The sequence below is a fragment of the Nelumbo nucifera genome, chromosome 4 (genome assembly GCF_055504915.1).
Source record: "Nelumbo nucifera cultivar China Antique chromosome 4, China Antique-T2T, whole genome shotgun sequence".
NCBI classification, from domain to species: Eukaryota; Viridiplantae; Streptophyta; class Magnoliopsida; order Proteales; family Nelumbonaceae; genus Nelumbo; species Nelumbo nucifera.
Window position 1 is genome coordinate 65,258,963 of NC_142652.1, and position 16,758 is coordinate 65,275,720.

General features: G+C 41.4%; 1 non-coding gene across 1 annotated transcript; it reads left to right on the forward strand.

Moving 5' to 3' along the window:
* The first annotated feature begins 15,903 nt into the window (after positions 1–15,903).
* Positions 15,904–16,010, forward strand: LOC148800641 (small nucleolar RNA R71). Its single transcript, XR_016071077.1, has one exon. It is a non-coding gene; the product is annotated as a small nucleolar RNA R71 (small nucleolar RNA).
* The last annotated feature ends 748 nt before the right edge of the window (positions 16,011–16,758 follow it).

Genomic DNA, 16,758 nt, shown 5'->3' on the forward strand with positions numbered 1-16,758 from the left:
AAAGGGTATACTCAGAAAGAGGGCATCGATTATGAGGAAGCCTTTTCTCTTGCGTCCATGCTTAAATCCATTCAGGTCCTGCTACTTGTAGCAGCATACCATGAGTATGAGATTTGGCAAATGGATGTTAAACTGCGTTCCTGAATGGAGATTTTACTAAAGATATCTACATGCAGCAACCGCAAGGTTTCGTAGCTGCAGGTCAGGAAAACATGGTATGTAAGTTAAATAGATCCATATATGGACTTAAGCAAGCTTCTAGGAGTTGGAACATCCGGTTTGACTCTACCGTCAAAAAGTTTGACTTTGAGCAGAATCCGGATGAGCCCTGTGTTTACAAGAAGTCTAGTGGGGATAAGGTTAGGTTTCTGGTTCTGTATGTAGACGACATTCTACTCATTGAGAATGATGTAGGAATGTTGACTATGGTGAAAGTATGGCTTTCACAGCAATTCTCCATGAAAGATCCTGGAGAAGCCTCCTATATACTGGGTCTTCGACTCTATAGAGATAAATCAAAGCGGATAATAGGATTATCCCAATCTGCTTACATTGACAAAATTGTCAAGAGATACAATATGGAGAACTCCAAGAAGGGAAATGTTCCTTTCAGGCATGGAGTCACTCTCTGAAGGCATGAAAGATCCATCGTATAGACACCCAAATCTTGCGGAATAAGGTGGGCGAATTTCAAAAAAATTTCTCTACCTTCAACTAGGAATCGCATTCCCTATTTTAAAAAATCATATTTTTCAAGGATTAATCTTGAACCATGAATCAAACCAGATCTGAACAAAGGCAGTAGGAGAGGATTATACCTGATACGGAGAAATAATATCTCCCAACGAAGGTGTTCACGCCCAAGGAAGGATCCAAAGACTGCTCCCACTGAAGATGGCACAGTGTAGGATGGAACAGAATCAGCAATGTTCTCTCTAAGAACCTAATCCTTCGCAAGAAGTAGCAGGATGGCACATGAGCATAGCTTTCCACCAATCCCTTCACAAGGAACTAATGTCAAGATCGAATCATGATTTCTCCCATTGAATTAGAGATCGAACTAGCAGGTGAGACGGCAACAGGAAGGAGGCGGCAAGAAAGAATTTGGCAGGGTTTCTTAATTCTTCCTTCTGTGATTTCAGCTCTGAAGAGGATGTGAATATGTGTCTTCTAAAGGCTGTCGCCCCCTCCTTTTGTAACCTTAAAGGGATCAGCTCCTAATCCCATTAGGAGTTGCGGATCCAAATCATATTTGGATCAGACATCCCTTTAAGTGATAAGTGTAAACCCTATCTTATCTGCATATTGGATCAGCCTTCTCCTAATCTCATTAGGAGGTTTCCAAATCTGAATCACATTCAGATTTGGACTCTCTGAGTGGATAGTGTTAAGACCCTATCCTATCTGCCTATCCAATCCCAGAATTCGCCCCTTATTTAACTGATCAAATCAGCCCAGTTCGAAATGGGCTTTAGGCTCATTAAGGTTATGTGCTTACTTTGCCTTCCAAACTGCTGCACAGTTGGGCTTCCTTGTATGGCATGGGATCCAAACATTGATCTACACATCAACCACATGGGTTCAGCCCAACCTTTGTTACAAGGCCTGGCCGAATACACTATTATGGATAGTGCACCCCTTGAAACCCATCACATGGGCTCTATGGGCCCAACACTTACCCTAAGTGGTCCCTGGGCCAAGCCACTTTGTAACACCCAGGGACTGTGGGTAGATGCAAGATTAGCCCATCAGGTATTACCCTCAATGGTCTTACACTTAAACTCTCAGCCCATAATGATCAAACACTGCCCGACAAGAGAGGACCTCTCCCTCGGCTGCAAGGAACAGTGTTGCACTCTCTTCTTATATGGATCCCGGGAATTAAAACCTTTTGCAAACATTTTGGAAACCATAATACATATATACTTTTATATCTCATATAAAATATATTTTGCAAAATAAATCTCAACGATTGAAATCGGCTGCCGACAGTCTTGGTTTCCATCAGAGAGTGTGCATTCCCGATCATTACCTTTGTCTGACAAAGGGGCTGATCCTGTCGCTATGATCACCCACTGAGATGAATTCTCAGACTGTCCCAACATACTCAGGTTTTGACCCCCGCTAAGGATCTCATTGATTGGTACATCAAAGACAGTCCAATCCGACACCTAGTGCAGTATCATAATCGAGTCTAGGGGTCAGGTGTAACTTTCCAGTTTTGCCCATTAATCTCCAAGGTCCAGGTGAAGGGATGAGAGATCCATCCTATGGATGCCCAAAAATTGCGGAATAAGGGGCGAATTTCAAAAATTTATCTCTCCCTTCAATTGGGAATCGTATTCCCTATTTAGAAAATCATATTTTCAAGGATCAATCTTGAACCATAAACTGAACCAGATCTGAACCAAAAGGAGTGGAAGAGGATTATACCTAATACGGAGAAGTACTATCTCCCAATGGAGGTGTTCACGCCCAAGGAAGGATCCAAAGACTGCTCCTACTGAAGATGGCGCAGTGCAGGATGGAGCAGAATCAGCAATGTTCTTCAAAAGAACTTGACCCTTCGCAAGAATCAACTGGACGGCTTGTGAGTACAGCTTCAATCAATCTTTTCCCAAAAGATTGAAATCAAGATCCAATCTTGATTGCTCAAAAGAACTGGAGATCGAATTGAAGGAATGGCAATGGCAGGAAGGTGGCGGCAGAAGAGAATTCGCAGTATGTAGGAAATCTCTCAATCTCTATTTCTTTTAAAGAGAAGAATGCTATTGATGTTGTTGTGTGTATATATCAAGGCTGCCGCCCCCTTCCCCTTTTATAATCTTAAAGGGATCAGCTCCTAATCAGATTAGGAGTTGCTAATCCAAATCATATTTGGGTTAGAAGTCCCTTAGTGATAAGGGATAATCCTTATCTTATCTGCAGATCAGATCAGCTGTCTCCTAATCTAATTAGGAGGTTTCCAGATCTAAATCTTATTTAAATCTTGGACTCTCTGAGTGGATAGGGTCTAAGCCCAATCCTTTTAGCTGACCCACTTCAGAATTCGCCCCCTTTAAATGACTGATCAAATCAGCCCAGTTTGAAATGGGCTTAAGGCCCATTTAAGGTTATGTACTCAAAAAGCCTTCCAAACTGCTGCCCAGTTGGGCTTCCTTGTATGGCGTGGGACCCAAGTATTGATCTACACATCAGCCACATGCGTTCAGCCCAGCCTTTGTTACAAGGCCTAGCCGAATGCACCGCTGAAGACCATACCCCCTGAAACCCATCAAATGGGCTCTATGGGCCCGACACTTACACTCAGTGGTCCCTGGGCCAAACCACCTTGTAACACCCAGGGACTTTGGGCAGATGCAAGATTAGCCCATCAGGTGTTATCCTCAATGGTCTTACACTTAACTTCTCAGCCCATAATGATCATACACTGCCTGACAAGAGAGGACCTCTCCCTCGGCTGCAAGGAACAGTGTTGCACTCTCCACTCATATGGCTCCCGGGAATTAAAACCTTTTGCAAACATTTTAGAAACCATATATATACTTTTATATCTTATATAAAATATATTTTGCAAAACAAATATCAACGGTTGAAATCGGCTGCCAGCAGTCTTGGTTTCCATTAGTGAGAGTGCATCCCCGATCATTACCTTTGTCCGACAAAGGGGCTGATCCTGTCACTATGATCACTCACTCAGATGAATTCTCGGACTGTCCCAACATACCCAGGTTTTGACCCCCGCTAAGGATCTCACTGATTGGTACATCAAAGATAGCCCAAACCGACACCTAGTGCAATATCATAATCGAGTCTAGGGGTCGGGTGTAACTTTCCAGTTTTGCCCATCAATCTCCAAGGTCCAGGGCAATTCTGGAAATCTGGTCTAGTTCAAAGATTCAAGTAATCCTACACTGTATGTGCCTTGGGTCTCACCCTGGCAGCTGAGACAGGCCACCCCAACCGACTTGGTGGCACCACAGTGTCAGCCTTGTCAGGATAGGTCTCCCCAGACCGACCCACTGCCTGTGAACATTCTAAACTAACACGAGTTTCATTAAGTGTCTAGTTTAAGGGTATTACACAAAAACATACCATGGGAACATGAATCAAATATGTATCTTTATTCATTTACAATAAACTCATAAAGTACATCATTCTGATTGAAGCTAAGGGCATACAAAACTGTCTAACAGCTCCCACTTGCACTTAGGTCCAATCAGGTACTAGCCGGAGTCCCATGCTTTACACGTGTTTCTCAAACACTTTCTGTGATAGTGGCTTTGTCAATGGGTCTGCTACATTTTCCGCTGACGCTACCTTCTGAATCAGGACGTCCCCTCTACCTACAATCTCCCACAGTACGTGGTACTTCCTCTCGATGTGCTTCGACTTCGAGTGGGCTCGTGGCTCCTTAGCCTGAGCAATGGCTCCATTGTTGTCACACAACAATGGGATGGGTGATGTGCTGGACGGAACAACTCCCAACTCGTGAACGAACTTCTTCATCCACACAGCTTCTTTGGCAGCCTCACTTGCGGCAATGTATTCGGCCTCGGTCGTGGAGTCTGCAGTGGACCCCTGTTTGCTGCTTTTCTGCTCGAAGTCAAACGATTTGACAGCAGAGTCAAAACGGATGTTCCAACTTCTAGAAGCTTGCTTAAGTCCATAAATGGATCTATTAAGTTTACATACCATGTTTTCCTGACCTGCAGCAATGAAGCCTTGCGGCTGCTGCATATAGATATCTTCAGTAAGATATCCATTCAGGAATGCAGTTTTGACATCCATCTGCCAAATCTCATAATCATGGTATGCTGCTACAGCTAGCAGGATCCTAATGGATTTAAGCATGGCCACAGGTGAAAAGGTTTCCTCATAATCGATGCCTTCTTTCTGAGTGTACCCCTTCGCCACTAGACAAGCCTTGAAGGTCTCAATCCTGCCATCGGGGCCCTTCTTCCTCTTGTAAATCCATTTGCAACCGATTGCTTTTACCCCGGAGGGTGGATCTACTAGAGTCCAGACTCCATTGGCCTCCATTGAGTCCATCTCTGCTCTCATGGCCTCCACCCACTTCTGGGAATCTATGTCCAACATAGCTTCCGCGTAAGTCACGGGATCCTCCTCACTAGTCAAAGTTTCCACTAGGTAACTATCCTGATCATAACCATAACGGACTGGTGGCCTGGATGCCCGAGTAAATCTTCTAAGTTGGTCACTGCTTGGAACTTGTGGGACATCTCCCACTGCTCCTGAGTTCTCCTCATCAAGAACAACTTCCTGACGATGGGTGTCCAGGATATAGTCGGTTTCCAAGAATTGCGCATTTCGACTGCAGAACACTTTTTGCTCACTTGGGTCATAGAAAAGGTAACCTACAGAGCCTTTTGGGTAGACTACAAATAGGCAACGACTGGTCTTAGATTCCAACTTGTCTGCACTCGTTCTTTTAACGTGTGCTGGACAACCCCAAATCTTCAAGTGTCTGACACTTGGTTTCTTTCCGGTCCAAAGTTCATATGGAGTATTCGGAACCGATTTGGTTGGAACCCGATTCAGCACGTAAATCGCAGTCTCTAATGCGTAACCCCAAAAGGATGTGGGTAACTCTGAGTGTATGAGAAGCGACCGGACCATATCTAATAAGGTCCTATTCCTCCTCTCTGAAACACCGTTAAGTTGTGGTGTAGCAGGGGGAGCTAATTGTGACACTATCCCATTGTCCTTTAAGTAGTCCCTGAATTCGTCAGAGAGATATTCGCCACCTCGATCTGATCAAAGGGCTTTAATTTCTCTCCCTAACTGTTTCTCGACCTCTTGTCTAAACTCTTTGAACTTTTCAAAGGATTCAGACTTGTGTCTCATTAGTTACACGTAGCCATATCGTGAAAAATCATCTGTGAAGGTGATGAAATACACGTGTTGATTTCGTGTCCTAACACTCAGGGGACCACTTACATCAGTATGTATTAGGTTAAGTGTGCCGATACATCTTTCAGGCTTACCGTTAAATGGACGTTTCGTCATCTTGCCTTGTAGGCAAGGCTCACAGGTGGGAAGATCTTCTACAGCTAGAAAATCTAAAGGACCATCCTTTACCAACCTTGTGATTCGGTCAACACCGATGTGGCCAAGTCGGTAATGCCACAGACACGTGGGATTAACTGTATCACGGGCTCTCTTCTTGGGGTTTTCAGCCGACGTAGTTTTGGTTATGTTGGTTTCTAGAGAAGGATGTAGAACATAGAGACCGTTCTCCAGTTCCCCGTATGCGATGAATCTGTTGTTTCTTTTAATAGTAATCGTATTACTAAAGAAGACAGAATAACCATCTGCACACAGTTTTGAGACAAAAATCAAATTTCTTCTTAAATTTTGTACATAAAGACAATCTTTCAGTACAATTATTCCTTCTCTAAAATATAATTCCACGGTTCCTATGGCCGCGGCTGCAACAGTTGCAGTATTCCCCAAGTAGAGTGTTACTTCTCCTTCACTCAGCCTTCTGCTTACCTTGAACCCCTGCAGTGAGTTACACGCATGAGTTGAAGCCCCAGAGTCAATACACCAGGACGCAGAAGCTACCAACAAATTGGTTTCTATAACATAAGTTTCGAAGTTACCTTTCTTGGATTCCAGGTGGGCAGGACAATTCCTTTTCCAGTGGCCGGTCTTCTTGCAAAAATGACAGGCATCTGATGCCTTGTCCTTCCTCTGTTTCTTGGGTTTGGCAGCATTTTTCTGGGGCTTTCTCTTCACCTTCCTTTTCTTGCCCGATTTGCCAGTTTCAACAAGCATGGCAATGGGCTCATCCTTTTTAATCAATTCTTCGGCCCTCTGCAACATATTGCTGAGTTCCTGCAAGCTGACGTTCAGCTTGTTCTTGTTGTAGTTCATGATGAATGGATTAAAGGATGGAGGCAGAGAGTTGAAAATAGCATCGATCTGAGTTACCAGATCCAGCCCAGATCCAAGAGCCTCTAGTTCGTTGATATAGCCCATCATCCGAAGACAATGGTTGTGAACTTGTTGGCCCTTGGACATCTGCGTGGTCATGAGCTGTTTCAAGACCTTCTGCCGAGTAGAACGATTCTGCTCTTCGTACATTGTCCTAAGACTGTCCAATACGTCTTTAGCAAGTTCGATCTGATCGAACTGCCTCTGAATTGGATTGTCCAAGGAGGCAATGATATAGCAGCGGGCAAGGGAGTTTTTCTCCTCCCATTCTTGGTATTCTCTTCTTCGGGCCTCAGAAGCCCTATCTCCCGGACGATCCGGGGCAGGATTCTTTGCTACCTTGTCCAATTTCTCAGAGGTTAAGACCAACATAAGGGTCCTATACCAGTCAGCATAGTTTGGGCCCTTCAACTTGTTGTCATCAAGTAGCTTTGCAAATGATCCGTTTGCCATTTTCTGATAAAAGAGCAAACATCCGTCCACGACCTAATTTGATTCATGTTCATTTCATAGATATGGATTTTAATCTATGATCCATTTCCATTTATTTGTCTCTGAGATTTCCCTCCTTTCTCAGTGACGGAGACTACGGGTTGTCTCTGGAAATGTGGAAAATCACATAGGGTGCATGAAGCCAACTGTTTCAGCTGCATAACCCCACCACCTTTCTGTGAAGGATCATATCCACTCATCATATGAGTTTTCCCTTTGGCCTCTGTCAGACAAGGTTCAGAGCCGTTTTCAGGTAAACCTTTCTGTCCAGTGAGTGCTTACCCATCATATTCGTGAATGCCAAGGTACCGTGAGAGAGTTCCCATTTTCTGGTGAAGCCCCTCCCACATCGGTCTATGACGCCCCTATCATCTTGTGAAACACTTAGACAAACCCAACAGCAAATGGATAGCCCATTTTCTGGTGCGTTTCCTCTTTACTGAAGGACCCATCCTTGTGCTAATGATGGAAGGCCTTTAGAGAGTTCATCATATGAATCTCCCTATCATATGCACTCATATTGTCTGGAGGGAACAGATAATTACGCCCTACTTCTAACTTTAGGTCAAACCAAGGTGGCTCCCACTGACTTTCATAAAGCCAGATTTTGGTGGGCCTAAATCGGCTAGGGTTCCGCATGAGACCTCATGATGAGGTGTGGGGCCCACCACTGAGGGAGGTCATCCAATGACCAAAAGGGACACCATGGCAATGATGTGCATTCAGCCATGGTGTGCGAAAGAGCCACTGTCGATTGAGCATGGGCCAAGTACTTATGGTCCTTGTACGAAGCACATCACACATCCATACATCACATGTAGGGATAAATTGATCCAATCAATTAATTATCTGTAAAGCCCATTTGAAGCCCATTTTAAATCCATAATATTAACCATTAACATTATCTAGGTATATGGGCCGAAAGGTTCAACCCATATAGCTTTTAAGGGTTAGGTGGGCTTTTAGCAGTTTTAACTGTTTAAAACTGGGGCTTTATAGGTTGGGCCGAATTAACCATTTAATTAAATATCAATCCTTAGGCCCATTAGTGGGAAAATTAGGGCTGACTTTCAGCCTTGATTAAACTCTAGATTCGGTCCAAACAGTTTGAACCAATCTTGGTTCGAATGGGTCTAGGGTTTGATGTTTAATTAAATCTTTAATTCAAGAAAATAATCTGAAATTAATTACTGATAAAAGAAAAACAACAATTAGTAAATCAGGGCTGTTCCCACATTCCATCCTGCAAAACAGAGGTTAGATCACAGAATGCAGTTTCACAAACTGCAAATCGCAGATGGCGATTCTCCCATCTGTGAAATCTTCTTCTCTGCGAAATCTCCCTTTCTGCGCCGCCAACTTCGATCCATAATTAAAATAAATAGAAATCCTATTTCTATTAATAATTACAACAGATCGAATACCTATACATTGAGTCTAGAAAAAAAAATTATTTACAAACCAAATGTAATAAATAAATCAAGAAACTGCAAATCTTGTAGGTTCCCTGCGCAAACCAAGATTTCGATCTCCTCTTGTACGAACAGCCCATAAATCAAGAAAATCATAAAGAACAATTCTTAATAATAATCAGATTTATATAAAATTAATTTCAGATTATTCGCCCATTAATTTTGGGAACAAATTTCCCAAAACCCATATCTGCGCAAATTGGGTAGAACACCTTCTGCCCAATTGCGCAGGTTCAGATCTGAAACAAACTGGTTCAAGATTTGAACCTGGCTCTGATACCACTGAAGGGATGAGAGATCCATCCTATGGACGCCCAAAGATTGCGGAATAAGGGGCGAATTTCAAAAATTTATCTCTCCCTTCAACTGGGAATCGTATTCCCTATTTAGAAAATCATATTTTCAAGGATCAATCTTGAACCATAAACTGAACCAGATCTGAAACAAAAGGAGTGGGAGAGGATTATACCTAATACGGAGAAGTACTATCTCCCAATGGAGGTGTTCACGCCCAAGGAAGGATCCAAAGACTGCTCCCACTGAAGATGGCGCAGTGCAGGATGGAGCAGAATCAGCAATGTTCTTCACAAGAACTTGACCCTTCGCAAGAATCAACTGGATGGCTTGTGAGTACAGCTCCAATCAATCTTTTCCCAAAAGATTGAAATCAAGATCCAATCTTGATTGCTCCCAAGTACTGGAGATTGAACTGAAGGAATGGCAATGGCAAGAAGGTGGCGGCAGAAGAGAATTCGTAGTATGCAGGAAATCTCTCAATCTCTCTTTCTTTAAAAGAGAAGAATGCTATTGATGTTGTTGTGTGTATATATCAAGGCTGCCGCCCCCTTCCCCTTTTATAATCTTAAAGGGATCAGCTCCTAATCAGATTAGGAGTTGCTAATCCAAATCATATTTGGGTTAGAAGTCCCTTAGTGATAAGGGATAATCCTTATCTTATCTGCAGATCAGATCAGCTGTCTCCTAATCTAATTAGGAGTTTCCAGATCTAAATCTTATTTAAATCTTGGACTCTCTGAGTGGATAGGGTCTAAGCCCAATCCTTTTAGCTGACCCACTTCAGAATTCGCCCTTTTTAAATGACTGATCAAATCAGCCCAGTTCGAAATGGGCTTAAGGCCTATTTAAGGTTATGTACTCGAAAACCCTTCCAAATTGCTGCCCAGTTGGGCTTCCTTGTATGGCGTGGGACCCAAGCATTGATCTACACATCAGCCACATGGGTTTAGCCCAGCCTTTGTTACAAGGCCTGGCCGAATGCACTGCTGAAGATAGTGTACCCCCTGAAACCCATCAAATGGGCTCTATGGGCCCAACACTTACACTAAGTGGTCCCTGGGCCAAACCACCTTGTAACACCCAGGGACTGTGGGCAGATGCAAGATTAGCCCTTCAAGTGTTATCCTCAATGGTTTTACACTTAACCTCTCAGCCCATAATGATCATACACTGCCCGACAAGAGAGGACCTCTCCCTTGGCTGCAAGGAACAGTGTTGCACTCTCCACTCATATGGATCCCGGGAATTAAAACCTTTTGCAAACATTTTAGAAACCATATATATACTTTTATATCTTATATAAAATATATTTTGCAAAACAAATCTCAACGGTTGAAATCGGCTGCCAGCAGTCTTGGTTTCCATCAGTGAGAGTGCATCCTCGATCATTACCTTTGTCCGACAAAGGGGCTGATCCTGTCACTATGATCACCCACTCAGATGAATTCTCGGACTGTCCCAACATACCCGGGTTTTGACCCCCGCTAAGGATCTCACTGATTGGTACATCAAAGATAGCCCAATCCGACACCTAGTGCAGTATCATAATCGAGTCTAGGGGTCGGGTGTAACTTTCCAGTTTTGCCCATCAATCTCCAAGGTCTAGGGCAATACTGGAAATCTGGTCCAGTTCAAAGATTCAATTAATCCTACACTGTATGTGCCTAGGGTCTCACCCTGGCAGCTGAGACAGGCCACCCCAACCGACTTGGTGGCACCACAGTGTCAGCATTGTCAGGATAGGTCTCCCCAGACCGACCCACTGGCTGTGAACATTCTAAACTAACGAGTCTCATTAAGTGTCCAGTTTAAGGGTATTACACTGAAACATATGAAGGGAACATGAATCAAATATGTATCTTTATTCATTTACAATAAACTCATAAAGTACATCATTCTGATTGAAGCTAAGGGCATACAAAACTGTCTAACACCAGGGCAATACTGAAAATCTAGTCTGGTTCAAAGATTCAATTAATTCTACACTGCATGTGCCTTGGGTCTCACCCTGGCGGCTGAGACAGGCCACCCCAACCGACTTGGTGGCACATCAGTGTTAGCCTTATCAGGATAGGTCTTCCCAGACTGACCCACTGGCTGTGAACATTCTAAACTAACACGAGTCTCATTATGTGTCCAGTTTAAGTGTATTATACAGAAAACACCAAAGGAACATGAATCAAATATGTACTTTATTCATTTATAATAAACTCATAATGTGCATCATTCTGATTGAAGCTAAGGGCATACAAAAACTGTCTAACACTCTCTCCAAGAAGATGTCTCCCAAGATTTCTGAGGAGATTGAGGGCATGAAGGACGTTCCCTATGCCTCAGCCGTAGGGAGCATCATGTATGCCATGTTGTGCACTCGTCCTAACATTGCTCAGGCAGTGAATGTGGTAAGTAGATTCCAGGCCAACCCAAGGTAGGAGCGCTGGACCGTTGTGAAAAATATACTTAAGTACCTTCGAAGGACAAAAGAGTTTTGTTTGGTATTTGATGGTAGCTCTCTACAGATCCAGGGGTATACTGATGCCAATTTCTAGTCAGATCCAGATGATAGAAAGTCTACATCTGGGTATGTTTTCACGATAGAATCGTGTGTTGTTTGCTAGAAAAGCAGCAAACAGGGGTCCACGGCAAACTCCACAACCGAAGCTGAATACATTGTCATAAGTGAATCTGCCATGGAAACCGTGTGGATGAAAAAGTTCATTCACGAATTGGGAGTAGTTCAGTCCAGCACATCACCCATCCCGTTGTTGTGTGACAACAATGGAGCTATCGCTCAACCTAAGGAGCCTCGAGCCCACTCGAAGTCCAAGCACATCGAGAGGAAGTACCACGTACTGCGGGAGATTGTTGGTAGAGGGGACGTCCTAATTCAGAGGGTAGCATCAACAGAGAATGTAGCAGACCCATTGTCTAAGCCACTAACACAGAAAGTGTTTGAGAAACATGTAGAAAGTATGGGACTCTGGCTAAAACCAGATTGGACCCAAGTGCAAGTGGGAGCTGTTAGATAGTTGTATGCCCTTAGCTCCAATCAGATTGATGTACTTATGACATTTATTGTAAATGAATAAAGTACATATTTTATTCATGTTCTTGTGGTGTGTTTTTGCGTAATACCCTTAATTAGGAAAGTCCTAATTAGATCTAATCCTATCCTATCCTATCTAGTAATCTCAATCTTTTATGTTTCTAGAATTACAATTGAAATTTAAATCTGATAGGACTCTTTATTCTCGAATTCGAGTTGGGATTCTTTAATAAATTGGGCTGCTACAAGGTTTTTATGCGAATTGGGCTTCAGTTGTGAACTGGGCTTTACTATGAATTTGCTTCAACTTCGAGCCCAATTTTGAACTCGATGCAGATAGAATATGTCAAAAGCCAAAACATGAAAGTTGTAGAGTTTTCCCTTATATTTCCAATGCATCTTGAATCTTATAAATCGGAGTCTGGATGGGAGAGTTATGCCCAAATCATCTCGCGATGCCGAAATTGGGTAAAATTACCCGATTAGCCTTATTTTTCTCCTGACGCTTTCTTTCATTCCCTGAATCGAAATACAAGAGTAATGAGTCCTATTAAGTGTTAATTAAGTGTAAAAGAATGAATATTTAGGGATAAAAATATGATAATTTTTATTCACATCAAATCCCCCCACACTTAAGTTTTGCCTGTCCTCGGGCAAGACAAAACTGAAGCAAAAACAAAATAACTTTCTACCGATTTTTAAACTCTCTCAACATGATGCTTGTCCTATAGCATACCTTGATCAGACTTAATAGTCTTTCCATTTTTCACTTCTTTCTCCTCTTTAACTTGTCAGAGAGTAATCTCAAATCACCCTTCCTCATGATCCCAAGTTAAATCATCAGTCAAGGAAAACAAGCATTCCACCGAATGAACATTTTTGGACTAAAATAAACACTCATTGTTTTAACAATCAAAATGCAGCAAGATTAAAATACCCTCTCTTTGTTTTTGCTCTATGCACTCAGTTTTTTGAGGTATCATTAGTCTCTTAGGTCAAAACAAGGAATGTTATTACCATAAGCTTGCTTATGTATCACATCTCCACCACTAAGCATGAGTTCAATGTATTAAAAATCAAAAGGTGAAATGGGGCTTGGGGTTCTAGGGGTGAGTGCATTTTATGCTCCATCTCACCCTTTTCTTTCGCTTCTAGTGTGAGTGCATTTTATGCTCCATCTCACACTAGTCACGATTTTTTTTTTTTGAAAATAACAATCTTGCACTATCCTTCAAATTTCATAGGAGCACCACCATTTTCATTCTAATCCATGAACTCATTAATGTGGTCTCAACATGTCTAACAAAGCAAGTTCTAGAATAATCAAACCGTGTTTGACAATCACTCAATCGAAAAGTAATTAGAGCAAGATGCTCATTGGCTCAAAAGCTCACATAAGGGTTAAATTTGTATTGAATCTTGCCTATTGATCATTCAAAATAATGAGGTACCTATCATAGCCAAAAAAAATTCAATTATTTATGCTTGCATTCTATCTTGTCTATTCAACCTAAGCACATAATTCATGATAGTTTGAAATCATTCAAAAATAAGTTTATAGGAAGCAAAAATTTCAAAAAGAAAGGTTAAAAAGTGATGATCGAAGCATGTTAGAGTTAACCCAAAAATTATCAAGTTCCCTCCCCCACACTTAAGGTATACATTGTCCCCAATGTAAGAAAAAGGTGGAAATAACGTAACTATAAATGCAAAAAACAAGAAGAAAAAAAAAGGAAACACAAACTTCCCTGTTTTTAATCATAAACCAGATCCTCCAGGTCTTGTAGTTGCAACTTCCGATGTTTTCCCCTCTCATCCATCATGGGTGGGTTTAAATCTGAAATAGGGGCCTGCACAATGGATGTGAGGAGTTTTGTGTGAGCTGAAGATGTTTCAATGGAAGGTTGCAATTGCTTGGTAGAGGTTGGTCCATCCAATGGTAAAAATTTTCCTTGTCTTGGCTTGAACTCTTCCTGACCGGCCTCCAAATACTTCAAAACCTCCTTAACTTCTTCATCCAAGACCTGCACATTTTTACAAGAATTAAGACTGCAATGTTCTAAAGGATCATCTGTATCGACTTCAGCTACCCAAACATCAATGCAATCAATTGCATATATTTCATGTTCAATTGTGTTGGGATACTTCATGGTTTTAAATACATTAAATACTACTTCTTCACCATTGATTCTAAGAGTAAGTAGACCTTTTTACACATCAATTAAAGCATTACCAGTAGCAAGAAAATGTCTTCCTAAAATCAAGGGCATTGTCCTATCTTCCTCCATATCCAACACAATGAATTCAGCAGGTATAATAAAATTGCCCATTTTGACTAAAACATCTTCTACTATTCCCCTAGAATATTTGATACTTCTATAAACTAATTGCAGAATAATAGTAGTAGGTGTTAGTTCATGCAATCTAAGTTTTTCAAAAATAGAATATGGCATTAGATTTATATTGGCACCTAAATCGCATAAAGCTTTCTTAAACTTAGTATCTCCTATGGTGCAAGGAATATAAAAACTTCCTGGATCCTTAAGCTTTTGGGGGAAATTTATTTTGGAGAATGGCTGAGCATTCTTTGTTTAATTTCACCATCTCACATTCTTCCCATTTCCTTTTATTTGACATCACCTCCTTCAAGAATTTGGCATATTTTGGCATCTGTGACAATACATCAAGAAGAGGGATGTGAATATGTATCTTTTTAAACACTTCTAAAAATTTTTCAAATTGTTTATCCAAATTAGCTTTCAAAACTCTTCTGGGGTAGGGGAGAGGGAGTTTAATAGCATCTAGATTCAGTTTAGGTGTACTCCCTTCAGTCTCCTTTTGTGGATTGACCACTTCAGCTCTCTGACCATCATTCTGGGTCTTGCCAATCGTCTTTCCACTTCTTAAAGCAATGGCATTCACTTGCTCCCTTGGGTTCTTCTTTGTATTGCTAGGTAGTCGTCCCTCTCTTCTTTCTGACAATATATTCTCAATCTGCCCCACTTGGACTTCTAAGTTCTTAATTGATGCTTCTTGATTTAAGAATATCTTTTCATGTTCTTGGAATTTTGCTTCAACAACATTAATGAACTTAAAAATCATTTCTTCTAAATTACCCTTCTTTTCTTGTGGGGGCGGCTGTTGTTGAAATCCCATGGGTGCTTTTTGTTGGTTGTTGTTCCATGAAAAATTCGGATGACTCCTCCACCCTGGGTTGTATGTGTTCGAATAGGGGTTGAAATTCGGCCTACCACCATGAGAAATAAAGTTAGCACTTTCATGTGGAGCAAAAGGATTACCAACGGATAGTCGGAATTAATATGTCCTAATTGACCACAGAGATCACATGGATTGCTAGATGATGCATTTATTGCTACAACATTAAGATTATCTAATTTTTTATTCAGGCTAGCAAGTTGAGCAGATAAAGCTGCAAAATAATCGATATGGTGTACTCCCCTTCGATCAGTTCTATCATTATTCCATTGGTAGCTATTTGATACCATTTCTTCCACTAGATCATAAGCTTCCTCTGGCATTTTCCTCATGATAGTGTCTCCTGCAGATGCATGAATAATGGAATGAATAGAGGGGGTAATACCATTTTAAAAAGTTTGGATTTGACGCCAAATTGGTATCCCATGGTGAGGACACTTCCTAAGCATCTCTTTAAATCGTTCCCATGCCTCATACAAGGATTCCCTCTCTAATTAAGTAAAAGTAGTGATATCATTGATCAATTCTGCTATTTTAGAGGGTGGAAAATACTTAGCCAAAAATTTTTGGGTCAAGTCATTCCAAGTGGTGATGCTTCTTGTAGGGAGTGAGTTAAGCCAATCCTTAGCTCTATCACGTAATGAGAATGGAAAAAGTCTAAGCCTAATAGCATCATCGCTAACTCCATTATGTTTAAATGTATCACATATTTCTAGGAAATTAACAATATGTGCATTAGGATCATCACTTGGCAACCCACTAAATTGAATACTTGTTTGGATCATTTGGATAATCGTTGGCTTGATCTCGAAATTATTGGCCGGAATTGTTGGCTTGCAAATGCTAGAAGTAACCCCATCCATTGTTGGACAAACATAGTCCAAAAGAGTTCAATTTTCTTCTGCCATCTCTTCTTCAATTTCTTCTGCTGGTTCACCTTCTTCAACCTCCTCTCTTTCTTTACTTTTGTTGACTCTTTGCAGTATGCGAAGGGTTCTCTCTATCTCAGGATCGAATTCTGCTAGTTCTTCTCCTCTAGTGCATGTCATACACTAAGCAAGAATTCGAATAAATTAAATAAAGAGTAAAATCCAAATTAACCAAGGTTAACAAGTTCTAATATTATTTTAGGATTAAATCCCCGGCAACGGTGCCAAAAACTTGATAGCTATAATTATATAACCCTAGAAAGTGCACTAGTTATCAAGTAGTATAAAGATATCATTCCCGCGAGGATTTAACAAAATAAGTATTAGAACTATAGCTTTCCTCAAT